The 14,176-nt window shown below is 39.7% G+C and overlaps 1 protein-coding gene across 2 annotated transcripts in view; it reads left to right on the plus strand.

Annotated features, from left to right (window-relative positions):
• The first annotated feature begins 3,306 nt into the window (after positions 1-3,306).
• The window catches only part of LOC115194110 (uncharacterized protein KIAA0232), a 62,576-nt gene continuing 51,706 nt past the window's right edge, over positions 3,307-14,176 (plus strand). Inside the window, exon 1 of one of the 2 annotated variants that reach the window (XM_029753490.1) lies at positions 3,307-3,530. The gene's annotated coding sequence lies outside the window, so the exon portion shown is untranslated. Of the gene's footprint in view, positions 3,531-10,824; positions 11,130-14,176 lie in introns of those variants that run through there. The other variant, XM_029753491.1, reaches the window with a different exon arrangement.

Here is a 14,176-nt window from a genome sequence, read left to right on the forward strand (position 1 = left end):
CGGAACAGTCATCCACCGCAGGAGCCTCGGTCTGACTCTGATGCCAAAGAGCCAGAACCGGCTGATACCCCAGTACACACTGGAAGGGGGAGAGGTTAGTGGAGGAGTGGCGGAGCGAATTCTGGGCAATCTCTGCCCAGGGCACGAACGCCGCCCACTCCCCCGGCCGGTCCTGGCAATAAGACCTCAGAAACCTACCCACATCCTGGTTAACTCTCTCCACCTGCCCGTTACTCTCGGGGTGAAAACCCGAGGTAAGGCTGATCGAGACCCCCAGACGTTCCATGAACGCCCTCCAGACCCTCGACGTGAACTGGGGACCCCGATCAGACACTATGTCCTCAGGCACCCCGTAGTGCCGGAAGACATGCGTAAACAAAGCCTCCGCAGTCTGTAGGGCCGTAGGAAGACCGGGCAGAGGGAGGAGACGGCAGGACTTAGAAAAACGAGATGGAACCTCTTCCGGTCTCCCTGAGCGCAGCACCTCCCAGCTCCATGGGCATCAGAGAGGTGGTGCTGGTTGGCCAGCAGGTTATCCAGCCGAATGGACAAGTCCACCAGCTGGTCGAAGGTGAGGGTAGTGTCCCTGCAGGCCAACTCCCAACGGACATCCTCGCGCAAACTGCAACGATAGTGGTCGATCAGGGCCTTGTCGTTCCATCGCGAACTCCTGCGCGCTCCTCGTCCCCTGCCTCAAGTGGAATAGACGTTCACCCGCCGCTTCCGGGCAGTCTTTGACCACCCGCCCGAGGGTAGAGCGGCGGGTGAACGTCTATGAAACCTATGAAATCCTCGAAGTGATCCAGCGCTGCATCTCCTTCTCCCCACACAGCGTTGGCCCACTCCAGGGCTTTCCCTGAGAGGAACGAGACGAGGGCGGACACCTTCTCACAGCCTGAGGGAGCCGGGTGGACGGTCGCCAGATGTAAATCCAGCTGCAGTAGGAAACCCTGGCAGCGTGCGGCCGTCCCATCGTACTCCCTGGGAAGTGCGAGACGAATCCCACTGGAACCGGGTGTGGAGGGGGTGAGTAGTGAAGAACCCTGTTGTGCTGGTGGGAGCGCTGGAGGAACCCTCTGTCTCTCCAAGCGGTCCATTGTCTGGATGACGAGGTCCATGGCTGCGCAGATATGGTGATTCAACGCCGTGTGCTCCTGGACGCGCTCCTCAACTCCGCTACCATAGGTACCTGCTCCTGCTGACTACATACTCGGGTGTGAAATTCTGTTAGGTATGCATAACTGGCTGTAAGGGAGTCAGGCGCAGGAGAGCAGAATTTGGGTGGCAAACGGAGCCTTTTATTTAGGCGAACAAAAGCACACGGCACTAAGCACACTAAACACAATACAGGTAACATAACCCAGCGCAACCAGTCTAACGTGCGCATACACGAAACAATAAACTATTTCACACAGAGACATGGGGGGAACAGACGGTTAAATACACGACAAGTAATGAGGGAAATGTAAACCAGGTGTGTGGGAAAACAAGACAAAACAAATGGAAAATGAAAGGTGGATCGGCGATGGCTAGAAGACTGGTGACTTCGACCGCCGAACGCTGCCCGAACAAGGAGCGGAACCGACTTCGGCGGAAGTCATGACATACCCAAAATAAATAACCATAGGACAACCAATCTCTCACAAAGTTCTAAGAAATATTGGGTTCTCAGAACGTTATGTGCTAGCTGGGTAGAGTGAACAGTCTACTATGGCTTGGGTGGCTGAAGTCTTTGAAAATGTTGTCTCTTCCCAGTGTTGGAAAAAGTATCCAATTGTTGTACTTGAGTAAAAGTAAAGATACCTTAATAGAAAATGACTGAAGTAAAAGTGAGTCACCCAGTAAAATCCTACTTGAGTAAAAGTCCAAAAGTATTTGGTTTTAAATATACTTAAGTATCAAAAGTAAACGTTATTGCTAAAATATACGTAAGCATCAAAAGTAAAAGTTGAAATCATTTCAAATTCCTTATATTAAGCAAACCAGACGGCACCTGTTTCTTGTTTTAAAAAAAATTATTTACGGATAGCTAGGGGCGTGCTCCAACACAATTTAGTGAGTCCGCCAGATCAGAGGCAGTAGGGATGACCAGGGATGTTCTCTTGATAAGTGTGTGAATTAGACCATTTTCCTGTCCTGCTAAGCATTCAAAATGTAACGAGTACTTTTGGCTGTCAGGGAAAATGTATGGAGTAAAAAGTACATCATTTTCTTTAAGAATGTAGTGAAGTAAAAGTAAAAGTAGTCAAAAATATAAATTGTAAAGTAAAGTACAGATATCCCCAAAAACTACTCAAGTAAAAATACTTGAAAGTACTACTTCAGTACTTCACACCCCTGGCTATTCCTCTGAAACCGCCTGATATAGAGGTCCTGGATGACAGGGAGCTCGGCCCCAGTGATGTACTGGGAAGTCCGCACCGCCCTCTGTAGCGTTTTGAGGTGAGGGAGAAGGGGCTCTGCCGTGCCCTCTTCAGGACAACGAATTTAGTCCATGTTTTATTATACAATTTAACAAAAAAAAATGAGATTCGCAAAACAATTACTTTTTTTTCATTTGAATTTTTTAAGTATAAGCACAACTAGGCCTAGTTTTAATTTCAAGGCAATTGAGTTGCACCTCTAAATTATGTATAGTGTTCAGAATGCTACGTTTTTCAAATACCACCAAAAGCAGTGGATTAATTTGTCACTTTGGATATTGGCTTATTTCCAGTGGTGGAAAAAATACTCAATTGTTATACTTGTGTAAAAGTAAAGATGCCTTAATATAAATTACTTAAGTAAAAGTGAAAGTCACCCTGTAAAATACTACTTGGGTAAATTCTAAAAGTATTTGATTTTAAATATAAGTTTAAAAAGTAAAAGTATAAACCATTTAAAATTCGTTATAGTAAGCAAAACAGACGGCACTATTTAAATTTGTATTATTTATATTATCGGAGCACACTCCAACACAAAAATGTACAAACAAAGCATTTGTGTCTATGTTCTCTTGATAAGTGCGTGAATTGTACCATTTTGCGTGAATTGTACCATTTGTACAAAATATAAATAGTAAAGTACAGATACCCCCCAAAACTACTTAAATAGTACATCAAAGTATTTTTACTTAAGTACTTTACACCACTGCTTATAAACTCACATTTTGAGAGACGTACTATTTGCCATTCTGATGCAATCGTGAGCGGATGAATAAATCCTACTGGTTGTAGGATGGTAGAGGTTCGCCTTGTTGCCTGGAGACTGATGAGGCGGAAGCTTTCGCTATGAAACTGTCCCTATATGCACGACATGTTGGATCAAAAGGAGCCATTGCTCAGATGGGGAGGGCCTTCGCTTCGAGCCGTAATGTCGTCAGATTCATGTAATGTCGAAATATCGGCATTGAAAACAGCGCTGTCGCGGTTGCCGTTTGGCGTCCATGATAAGTGATGCTACTGCAGAGGATTCCGGAGCGCGAGCTCGGAACGCAGCGGGAGAGAAGTAACCACTCCCCCTCTTCTCCTCTTTACTTCAAGTAACGGCAGGTAAGGAAACAATATCTTAATAATAATGTTTACTAAAAAGCGCAATATATTTCAAGTTACGGTACATAGTGAGAATTCGTGGCGCATGTTTTTTTTTTTTTTTTTTAAACGTCTCAGGTCCGGGTTAGGTCAGTCAGCCGCTCCTCCTCTGTCATTTCACAACAGTTTTTTTTTTTTGTCGGAATGTTGTACTGTTACTTTGCAGTGTTTTGATGGGACTACTCAGTTCCAATGTTGGCCCCTTCCCCACACTAAATTCCCGAAATGGTATGGATTACTAATGTTGTCATATCGTTTAACTTTAGGGAAGTGACTTGAGCCAGTGTGTACAATGGCGTTAAATGGGAAACCGCGTTCTGTAATTCCACCATAACAACAGTCAACGGTCATCTGCCCACACGCCTACTGTTAGCGAGAACTGCGTCAAGTTTACAGTGACAATGTCATTCAAATACAATTCTAAATACTACCGTTACCCCCAATGAATTCCCTAAGCAGTAGATCAATCATGTATAGGCGTTTATTACTGGATGTGGACAGCTAACTAGCTATCTTCGCTAAGGTTAGCTAGTTACTGTAGCTACGTTAAGTATCCTAGGTTAGTTCCGTTAACTAGCTAGCTAGCGGTCGCCATTTGAGTGCATGGGCGGCCACTGGCTGTCAAACATTGGATAAGTTTACATTTGCTCGTTTCAAGGAAACGTGTTACCGTAATGTTATGCCAGCTACGAACTTTGTGGCTATCTAACGCTAGGGGAATTTTGAACGTTTGCTATAGCCCTGGCTAGTTGAATGTGTGTGGTGCTGCTAGCTAGGGTTGGCTAACTTTGTTTGTTGGTGTCTAATGAAATGGCTACCTCGTAAGAAAAGTCCTATATCGCTAGCTAGTTTTATGCTTATCAGCTGACTTACTATCCCCCATTGCTTAATGTGAACATTGGCTAACTAAGCTAGCTAGCGATCATGCAGAAGAATCCATGGCTACCGTTAGTTAGCTAGCAAGGCACCTTTTAGTGTCAAGGAAGTTTGCTGAAGCCAGCCAGTCACTGATGTCTCCTGTCATTTGTTAGCTAGCTAGATTGACATCAACAAGCCATAGGATAACAGTGACGTATAATCTATAGTGCATGCCCAACGTTAGATCGGCTGAGCTGTTCAGAGCAATATGTTTTATTTTTTAAATTGTATTATTTTGAACAAAACAAATACAAAAACAGAAATATACAAACAAGAGTACATAAATCTAGATGCATTTTAAATGGTGCGTATTGCTTTTTTATTTGTTTTTACATTTACTGATAATTTCAAAATAAAATGTAAATGATATCTTAAATAATGTGAAGAAGGGTTTGTTCTCTGCCCACTTCATTTTATTGATGAAGAATCTTCCATGAAAAATAAACAAATTAGCAATGACAGTTAAATCAGGGTCCATATCATTTGGATCAAAATAAAACATACAGTTGAAGTCGGAAGTTTACATACACCTTAGCCAAATACATTTAAACTCAGTTTTTCACAATTCATGACATTTAATCCTAGTAAAAATTCCCTGTCTTAGGTCAGTTAGGCTCACCACTTTATTTTAAGAATGTGAAATGTAAGAATAATAGAAGAGAGAATTATTTAGTTCAGCTTTTATTTCTTTCATCACATTCCAAGTGGGTCAGAAGTTTGCATACACTCAATTAGCATTTGGTAGCATTGCCTTTAAATTGTTTAACTTGGGTCAAACGTTTCGGGTAGCATTCCACAAGCTTCCTACAATAAGTTGGGTGAATTTTGGCCCATTCCTCCTGACAGAGCTGGTGTAACTGAGTCAGGTTTGTAGGCCTCCTTGCTTGCACATGCCTTTTCAGTTCTGCCCATAAATTTTCTATAGGATTGAGGTCAGGGCTTTATGATGGCCACTCCAATACCTTGACTTTGTTGTCCTTAATTAAGCCACTTGCCACAACTTTGGAAGTATGCTTGGGGTCATTGTCCATTTTAGAAGACCCATTTGCGACCAAGGTTTAACTTCAGGACTGATGGCCTTTCAGGTTATGTCGATATAGGATTTGTTTTACTGTGGATATAGGTACTTTTGTACCTGTTTTTCCAGCACTTTTTGCAGTTTTCGCACCAAAGTACGTTCATCTCTAGGCGACAATGCGTCTCCTTCCTGAGCGGTATGATGTCTGCGTGGTCCCAAGGTGTTTTATACTTGCGTACTATTGTTTGTACAGATGAACGTGGTAATTGGAAATTGCTAGGAAATTGCTCCCAAGGATGAACCAGACTTGCGGAGGCCTACAATTTTTTTTCTGAGGTCTTGGCTGATTTATTTTGATTTTCCCATGATGTCAAGCAAAGAGGCACTGAGTTGGAAGGTTGGCCTTGAAATACATCCACAGGTACACCTCCAATTGACTCAAATGATGTCAACTACACTATCAGAAGCTTCTAAAGCCATGACATAATTTTCTGGAATTTTCCAAGCTGTTTAAAGGTACAGTAACTTAGTGTATGTAAACTTCTGCCCCACTGGAATTGTGATACGGTGAATAAGTGAAATAATCTGTGTAAACAATTGTTGGAAAAATTACTTGTCATGCAGAAAGTACATGTCCTAACCGACTTGCCAAAACTATAGTTTATTAACAAGAAATTTGTGGAGTGGTTGAAAAATGAGTTTTAATGACTCCAACTGAAGTGTATGTAAACTTCCGACTTCAACTATACTTCTTTCACCTTAATAGATATACAATATTTGCCAGACAACAACGAGACTTTGTTCCAGTTCACTTGTCCTAGGGCTGCATTCCACTAAATTTTAGCAGAGTGAATAGTAACGTCTTGACAGTTTTCTTATATAGATGTTATTATTACATTTATAGTTTAAAATGCAAATTCCTTTCTAGCTGTATTGAGGCTACAAAATCCTCAACATTTTCACTTTGACTATTGTTATATTCTCCTAAAAGAAGAATATCACCTTTAGGGACAGCTCTAAAACTATTTGAAACTCCTCAGGAGTGAATGTAACATTGTGTGTTCTCATGAATTCTGGATAATCATATACGTGTCCATTATTCAATAATTGTTAAACCTAGATAATGCTGTTGTCAAACCAGTTCTGGAAAAACAAAGACTTGTTTTTGTATTTTATATTTTTATTTTTCCAGATTGTATATCTATGTGGGGTAAAATTATGGTTTGTACATGAGGTTCCAAGTTAAAGTAATTGTTTATGAAAGTTAGCAAGCTTAATAGGGATCTTACCCACATCAAAGTTGCATTTGAGTAAGAATTCTAGACCACCAATTTGTTGGAATATTAAATTAGGGATTATATTCCAAATGCAATCCTTATTTCTTAAATAGTTTTGTATCCATTTGATCTTAAAGATTATATTAGAGGTTTTAAAATCCAGAGCATTCAACCCTCCTTCACTTTGAGTACTACATATTACCGCTTTTCCTAAATAATGAGTTTTTGTCCCTCCATATGAAGTTTAAATAATTTAGTTTCAACCATTTTAGTTACTGACAGAGGAACATCCAAGGCAAGGGATGTATAAGCTAATCTGGACTGACCTTCAGATTTTGACATAAGTACATGTCCAGATAAAGAAATATCTCTTAATAACCAGGAGTTGTCCCTTTAGTTCTGATATTTGCTAACTTTAATACCAAGATATGTGATCAAATCTTTTACAGGGATATTACATACTGAGTTTAAGTCACATCTTTTCAACGCAAATAATTCACGCCCTAATATTCAGAGATAAATCAGGTACATGTGAGAAGGCATTAATACACTCAATAACTTTGCTGTGATCTTTAAAAAAATGAAATGGTGGTGTCGTCAGCCAATTGTGAACATTTTCTCTTTATCTTGTATCTGAATACCCCTAAAACTATCCTTATTGATATGAAGTGCCATAACTTGTGTGACCAATAAGAAAGGAGAAATTGGGCATCCTTCTTTAATTCCGCGTCGAATCTCTGAAGTTCCATGGGATAATTTAACAGTGCTGTTACAATTATTGTAAAGTGTCTTAGTTACAATTTGAAAATATTGACCAAAAACAAAAAAAATCTGAGTCTCAAAAAGAAAATAATGTTCAACTGTATCAAAAGCCTTGTAAAAGTCTACAAATAAAATAAAGCTGTCTTCCATACTGTGCTCATTGTAGTCTATCAAGTCAAATATTATTACATATACAGTGCTGTGAAAAAGTATTTGCCCCTTCCTGATTTCTTATTTTTTTGCACATTTTTCACACAATGTTTCAGATCATCAAACAAATTTTAATATTACACAAAGATAACCCAAGTAAACACAAAATACAGTTTGTGATAGCTTTTTTCCCTGAATAAATAAAATGATCTAAACCTAAATGGCCCTGTGACAAAGTATTGCAAGAACATAAAGGCTCGTCTCACTTTTGGCAAAAAAAACATCTTGATGATCCCCAAGACTTTTGGGAAAATATTCTGTGGACTGACATCAAATCAAATCAAATTTATATAGCCCTTCGTATATCAGCTGAAATCTCAAAGTGCTGTACAGAAACCCAGCCTAAAACCCCAAACAGCAAGCAATGCATATGAAAGAAGCATGGTGGCTAGGAAAAACTCCCAAGGAAAAACTCCCTGAAAGGCCAGAAACCTAGAGAGGAACCAGGCTATGAGGGGTGGCCAGTCCTCTTCTGGCTGTGCCGGGTGGATATTATAACAGAACATGGTCAAGATGTTAAAATGTTCATAAATGACCAGCATGGTCTAATAATAATCAGAGTAGTTGTCGAGGGTGCAACAAGCACGTCCGGTGAACAGGTCAGGGTTCCGTAGCCGCAGGCAGAACAGTTGAAACTGGAGCAGCAGCATGGCCAGGTGGACTGGGGACAGCAAGGAGTCATCATGCCAGGTAGTCCCGAGGCATGGTCCTAGGGCTCAGGTCCTCCGAGAGAAAGAAAGAGAGAATTAGAGAGAGCATATTTAAATTCACACAGGACACCGGATAAGACAAGAGAATACTCCAGATGTAACAGACTGACCCTAGCCCCCCGACACATAAACTACTGCAGCATAAATACTGGAGGCTGAGACAGGAGGGATCAGAAGACACCGTGGCCCCATCCGATGATACCCCCGGACAGGGCCAAACAGGCAGGATATAACCCCACCCACTTTGCCAAAGCACAGCCCCCACACCACTAGAGGGATGTCTACCACCACCAACTTACCGTCCGAAGACAAGGCCGAGTATAGCCCACAAAAGTTGAACTTTTTGGAAGGTGCGCGTCCCGTTACATCTGCCGTAAAAGTAACACAGGATTTCAGAAAAAAAACATCATACCAACAGTCAAACATGGTGGTGGTAGTGTGATGGTCTGGGGCTGCTTTGCTGCTTCGGGCAGGACCTGGATGACTTGCTGATGGTTGTTGCTGCTGAGGGTGGCACAACCAGTTATTAGGTTTAGGGGACAATTACTTTTTCACATAGGCCATGACGGTTCGGATAGCTTTTTTCCATTAATAAATAAAATCATCACTTAAAAACCCAAGTAAACACAAAATGCAGTTATCTTTGTGTAATATTTAAATTTGTTTGATCTGAAACATTTAAGTGTGACAAATGTGCAAAGAAATAAGAAATCAGGAAGGGGGCAAATACTTTTTCACAGCACTGTATGTCTGCCCTTCATAAAACCAGACTGGGTATCATCAATGATTTGCTCAATACTTTTAAAAAGTTTTTCTACAAAGCAAGTAGCTTTTCATTAATGTGATTGGTCTCAAATTTTCTAACATAGGATCTTTGTTTGGTTTGGGGATTACAGAAATTAGGCATTGTGTCATAGAAACAGGCAGGACCCCTAAATCAAGTGCCTCTTTAAAAACATGAAATATAAATTCAACAATATCCTCCTGAAAATATTTATAGAATTCACTAATAAGGCCATCATTCCCTGGAGATGTGTTCTCTCTTAACTTGCTGATACTTTTTTTTTTTTTTTTTCATTAAAATAAATTCATCAGAAGACTTTTGGAAGTCTTCATCTATGAATTTTGCACAGTCTTTGACAGAGTCTAGAAAGGCAGATATGTCACTAGTAGGACAGGCATTACTGCTGTAAAGATTACCATAGTATTCTGAAACATATTTAGAAATGTCTTTGGGGTTTTCATTTTCTTTGCCCTCTATATTTAAGCTTATGAATAGAAGTAAATTCAGATTTTTTTTTTCTTTAAATTGTAAAAGTATTATTAGTATTTTTTTTCTCCTTCCTCCAACCATCTCCTTCTTGATTTTGCAAATGCCCATTTTGCTGTCTCTTCATACATTTGGTCCATTTCTAGTTGTAAAGAAAGTAACTGACCCTTTCCTTCTTCATCAAGGTCCTCCATAGAGATTAGAGAAAGTATTTCTTGAACAAGTTTATCTTCCCGCAATCTTTTAAGTTCAGCTATTTCTTTGCCTCTCGTCATGGCTGTTTGTCTGATTTCATACTTCATTAATTCCCAATATTTTCCATAAGACTTAAATAGTTGGGCTTTCCTCCACTTTTCTTGTATAATATCTTTGGCATCCATCTTGAAATGATCATCTTCCAACAATCTATTATTGAGTTTCCAATATCTCCGATTCGGTTTATTAAATTCAGATCCATTAATATTTAAAGACAATATAACTTTATGATCAGTAAGAGTTGATGGTTCAATGGATACCTTGACTACAGTGTTATCTAATGAATTAGAAATCAACCATAAGTCAATTCTTGACTGTCTGGACATGCATGTCATTGTTACTCCAAGTGATGTCTTTTTTTTATCAGGATATTTAGATCTTCAAATATCGACTAATCCAAGACCAGGACATAGATTATTAAACTCAGGATTAACAATATTGGATCTGTTAGGAGGGGCATATCTGTCAATCATCACATTAGGTAAAGATTTTAATTAATTTAGATATCCTGAAATACACTCAACTCTTAATCTCTTGAAATAATATCCGGTTGTTTTGTTTGTTGGATGCATAAATATTCCCTAATAAAAACATTAGTAGAATTATGCCTTTTTATTTTGAATGCTAACCGCAAAGTCCACTATTGTGGCTAATCCTTATTGTGGCAAGCTTTACATAGATGGGTCCTGCCACCATTAATCAAATAAGAACTGTCTTATAAATTAGGGTTATTTTAGATGATGACACTTAGCTATAGTTAGCTAGCTATCTGTAGCTACTGAAACAGATTGTGTCGTTTGGCTATGTTTTTGGGGAAGAACATTGTTTGCATCCATGAGCTAGCTAGCTTTTTTTTTATGACCAGCGCGGTAGGTGCACGTGACAACTTTACTGGCATCATAGCATACGTATCAATGAATCCTTGTGACATATGAAATACGAGTGATGGTGTAATAACTATGTAAAAAAATTATGAACGCGTTAAATTATGTGACATGCGGTCATATTCAGATCCTGATTGGTCAACAAGCTTATTTGACACGCCAAATTGTGTTATTTTTACACGTCAAAGACCCAAACGGCGTTCCATAGAAATCCTGGTTGAGAATGAAACGACTGAACAACGAAACAGCACAGCAAGTAAGTGAAAGAAATAGGTTTTGATTATGTTTTACTGGTAATGGGGACATAAGTAAATGACAAATAACTTATTGGTGTGTGTGTGTGTAACCGTTTATTTAACTAGGCAAGTCAGTTACTTATTTACAATGACGAAGCTGGGCCAATTGTGCGCCGCCCTATGGAACTCCCAATCACGGCTGGATGTGAGACAGCCAGGATTCGAATCAGGAACTGTAGTGACGCCTCTTGCACTGAGATGCAGTGCCTTAGACCGCTGCGCCCGTGTGTGTGTGTTAACTATTTAACTGTGCTAGAATGATTAAAAGGGCATTTTATTTTTTATTAATCGGTTATCGGTATCATGTTTTTTGGCAAGGAAAATATCGGGTATCGGCCAAGAATGTCATATTGGTGCATCCCTAATTTTTACCCAAAAAGCTAGATCGGAAGAACAAGCATGAGTCTCTTGCAGAAAGTAAAAGTCTGCATTAAACTGTTTGCAATACAGGAAAATAGCCTTACGTTTGAGTAAATTACAAATACCCCTGACATTAATTGAACAAAGAGATAAAGACAAACTTCAACCAACGACCTTGTTATGCCAATATAAGCTTTTCCTAAGGATATGTAACTCAAAAGGATTTCCATCCCATTATTAACCCCTCCAACAAAAAACAAAGTAATTCTGGTCATAAAGTTACCAAATTATTTCTACTCCCACAAGAAGGAGACATTGTGTAGACCTTACAATAAGCAGTTATTCACCCTTAGTTTAGTTTACACGTTTTCAGGTCAGCCTTTTCTCATTCAAGTGTTTGTAATTTCTTTACAATAAAAAGCTGCTTTTCACTTGGCAATTAGTCTGTGTTTAGGCCTACCAGTTCTGTCCGAGTTAGACTGGCTCTCTCTCAAATGTTCTATTTTGGCCGCATTTCTTTCCCATCGATGATCACTCTTGCACTGTCAGACAAGTACTATTTTCCCTGCCGTTCGAGCTGTAGCCACCATCGGCCACCGTTTCTCATGTCATTTTGTCCGCTGAGGTCAGATCCTCCGTGATCCTGAATTTTTGCATGATGAGGAACTCGCAATTTTTCGCTCGCCTCCAGAGAAGATCCCATGTAGAGTTGTTGGTAAACCGGATGACAGTTGTTCTCAGTCTCTTGTCTTGATCCTTGAGTCTTCCCAAACGATGAACGATGTCAACATTTTCCTGAAGTTTGACTTTTGATTCGAGAATGACAGCTCCACAGATGTCAACAAATCTGCATTTGATGTCCTCACCCACCTGCTCTGGAAATCCATGGAGCCTCAACTTTTGCTCGAGTTCAGCCACCTTTTTTTTTTCATTTTCCTGGCAAGATAACTTCCACTTTCTTCATGTCATTTGAGGGTTTTCACTTCTCCAAAGATCAAGTCAACATTTTTTTTTTTATGGCCTCAATTTTCATAGTGTTCTCCCTAACCATATCCTCCAAGCTATTTTCCCTTTCATTCCTCTCTGCTGTCAAAAATAATCACAATATTGTTTTGCATTTCAAGAAGTGACATGCCCCCTTTTTCCCCTGGGGCTTGACTGGAGTGCTGGCCTAAGGTTACGGCCTGAGCTGGTGAATGGATGGACGCAAGTTGTGAGTATTGTTGTCCGTGCTCACCAAAATTTCACCACCCAAAACATTATTTGCCCCCACACTTACATTCTGAAGAGGAGTACCCAAAACCATACCATCTTTTGCTGTTAATTGTCCATATGATGATTTCTCCATTTCTTTTATTTTGGTTCTGGTCGTGGAAGTTTCCATGTACTGTAGACAAGCTAGTTTTTGAGCTAGCTAGCTTATCTGGCTATCTAGTGTTGTCGCTAACTTAATCGTTTTAGAGGTTAATAACTTGCAGAAAGTAATCAATTACTTCTGTGAACTAAACCATATTCATACGGGGGTTTATTCAGGTGAGGAAATCCAATAATTCCTTCAGCTACCAAAAAAACGCATCAGCAATGACCGCCAACTTGCGTGCGCCCTCTGTTCAGAGCAAGATGTTGGATCTAGCAAGTGTCAGCGAACTAGCTAACGTTAGCTTTCATTGTAAAAAATGTCTGTTTATAGTTTTGTATTGGATGCTAACTATGTACTGAGTTGACCAATCGTGTTGCTGTATGAAATAGTTTTGCATGGGTATATGCCTATGGCCACCTATTGTAAAGCTCTCGATCTTGCCCTTTTGATGCCTATAATGGGCAACCCATAACGTGCATCTGTTATTGAGACTAGAAGGCCAAAAAATAAACAGAACAGATGCTCAATTAAGTTCTGGTCCATTTGTGTTGAGAAGAGGGAGAGAGACATTAAATTACTGAAATAATTTCAAGAAGTGTTTGCAACTCTGAATTGCAGTTTGTTTTATTTTTTATAAATGACAAAGTTTAACAACTGACCCACAGATTTCTTCTTAAATAATCTTGTAAGAGTCTGCTGACTTCAACATGCTTCAAGCATTAAACTGTTTGCAATACAGGCATATTCTCAACTATCTCAATACAGGTATGAATGAAGCAGGTGTTAATCATTGGCTTTGCTACACAGAAAGCAGCAGTTGACTACTCCATTGTCAAAACTTTTAATTAAATCAGTAGACCAATATCTTAGAAAATATCATATACAGTGCCTTTGGAAAGTATTCAGACCCCTTGACTTTTCACACATTTTGTTACGGTACAGCCTTATTCTAAAATGGATTAGATTAAAATTAAAGTTCCTCAGCAATCTACACACAATGACAATGTAAACCATTTTTTGGGGCAAATTGATAAAAAATAAACACCTTATTTACATAAGCTTTCAGACCCTTTGCTATGAGACTCGAAATTGAGCTCAGGTGCATCCTGTTTCCATTTATCATCCTTAGGATGTTTCTATAACTTGGAGTCCACCTGTGGTAAATTCAGTTGATTGGACATGATTTGGAAAGGCACACACCTGTCTATTTCAGGTCCCACAGTTGACAGTGCATGTCAGATCAAATACCAAGGCATGAGGTCGAAGGAATTGTTCGTAGAGCTCAGA

The sequence above is a fragment of the Salmo trutta genome, chromosome 5 (genome assembly GCF_901001165.1).
Source record: "Salmo trutta chromosome 5, fSalTru1.1, whole genome shotgun sequence".
Lineage (NCBI taxonomy): Eukaryota > Metazoa > Chordata > Actinopteri > Salmoniformes > Salmonidae > Salmo > Salmo trutta.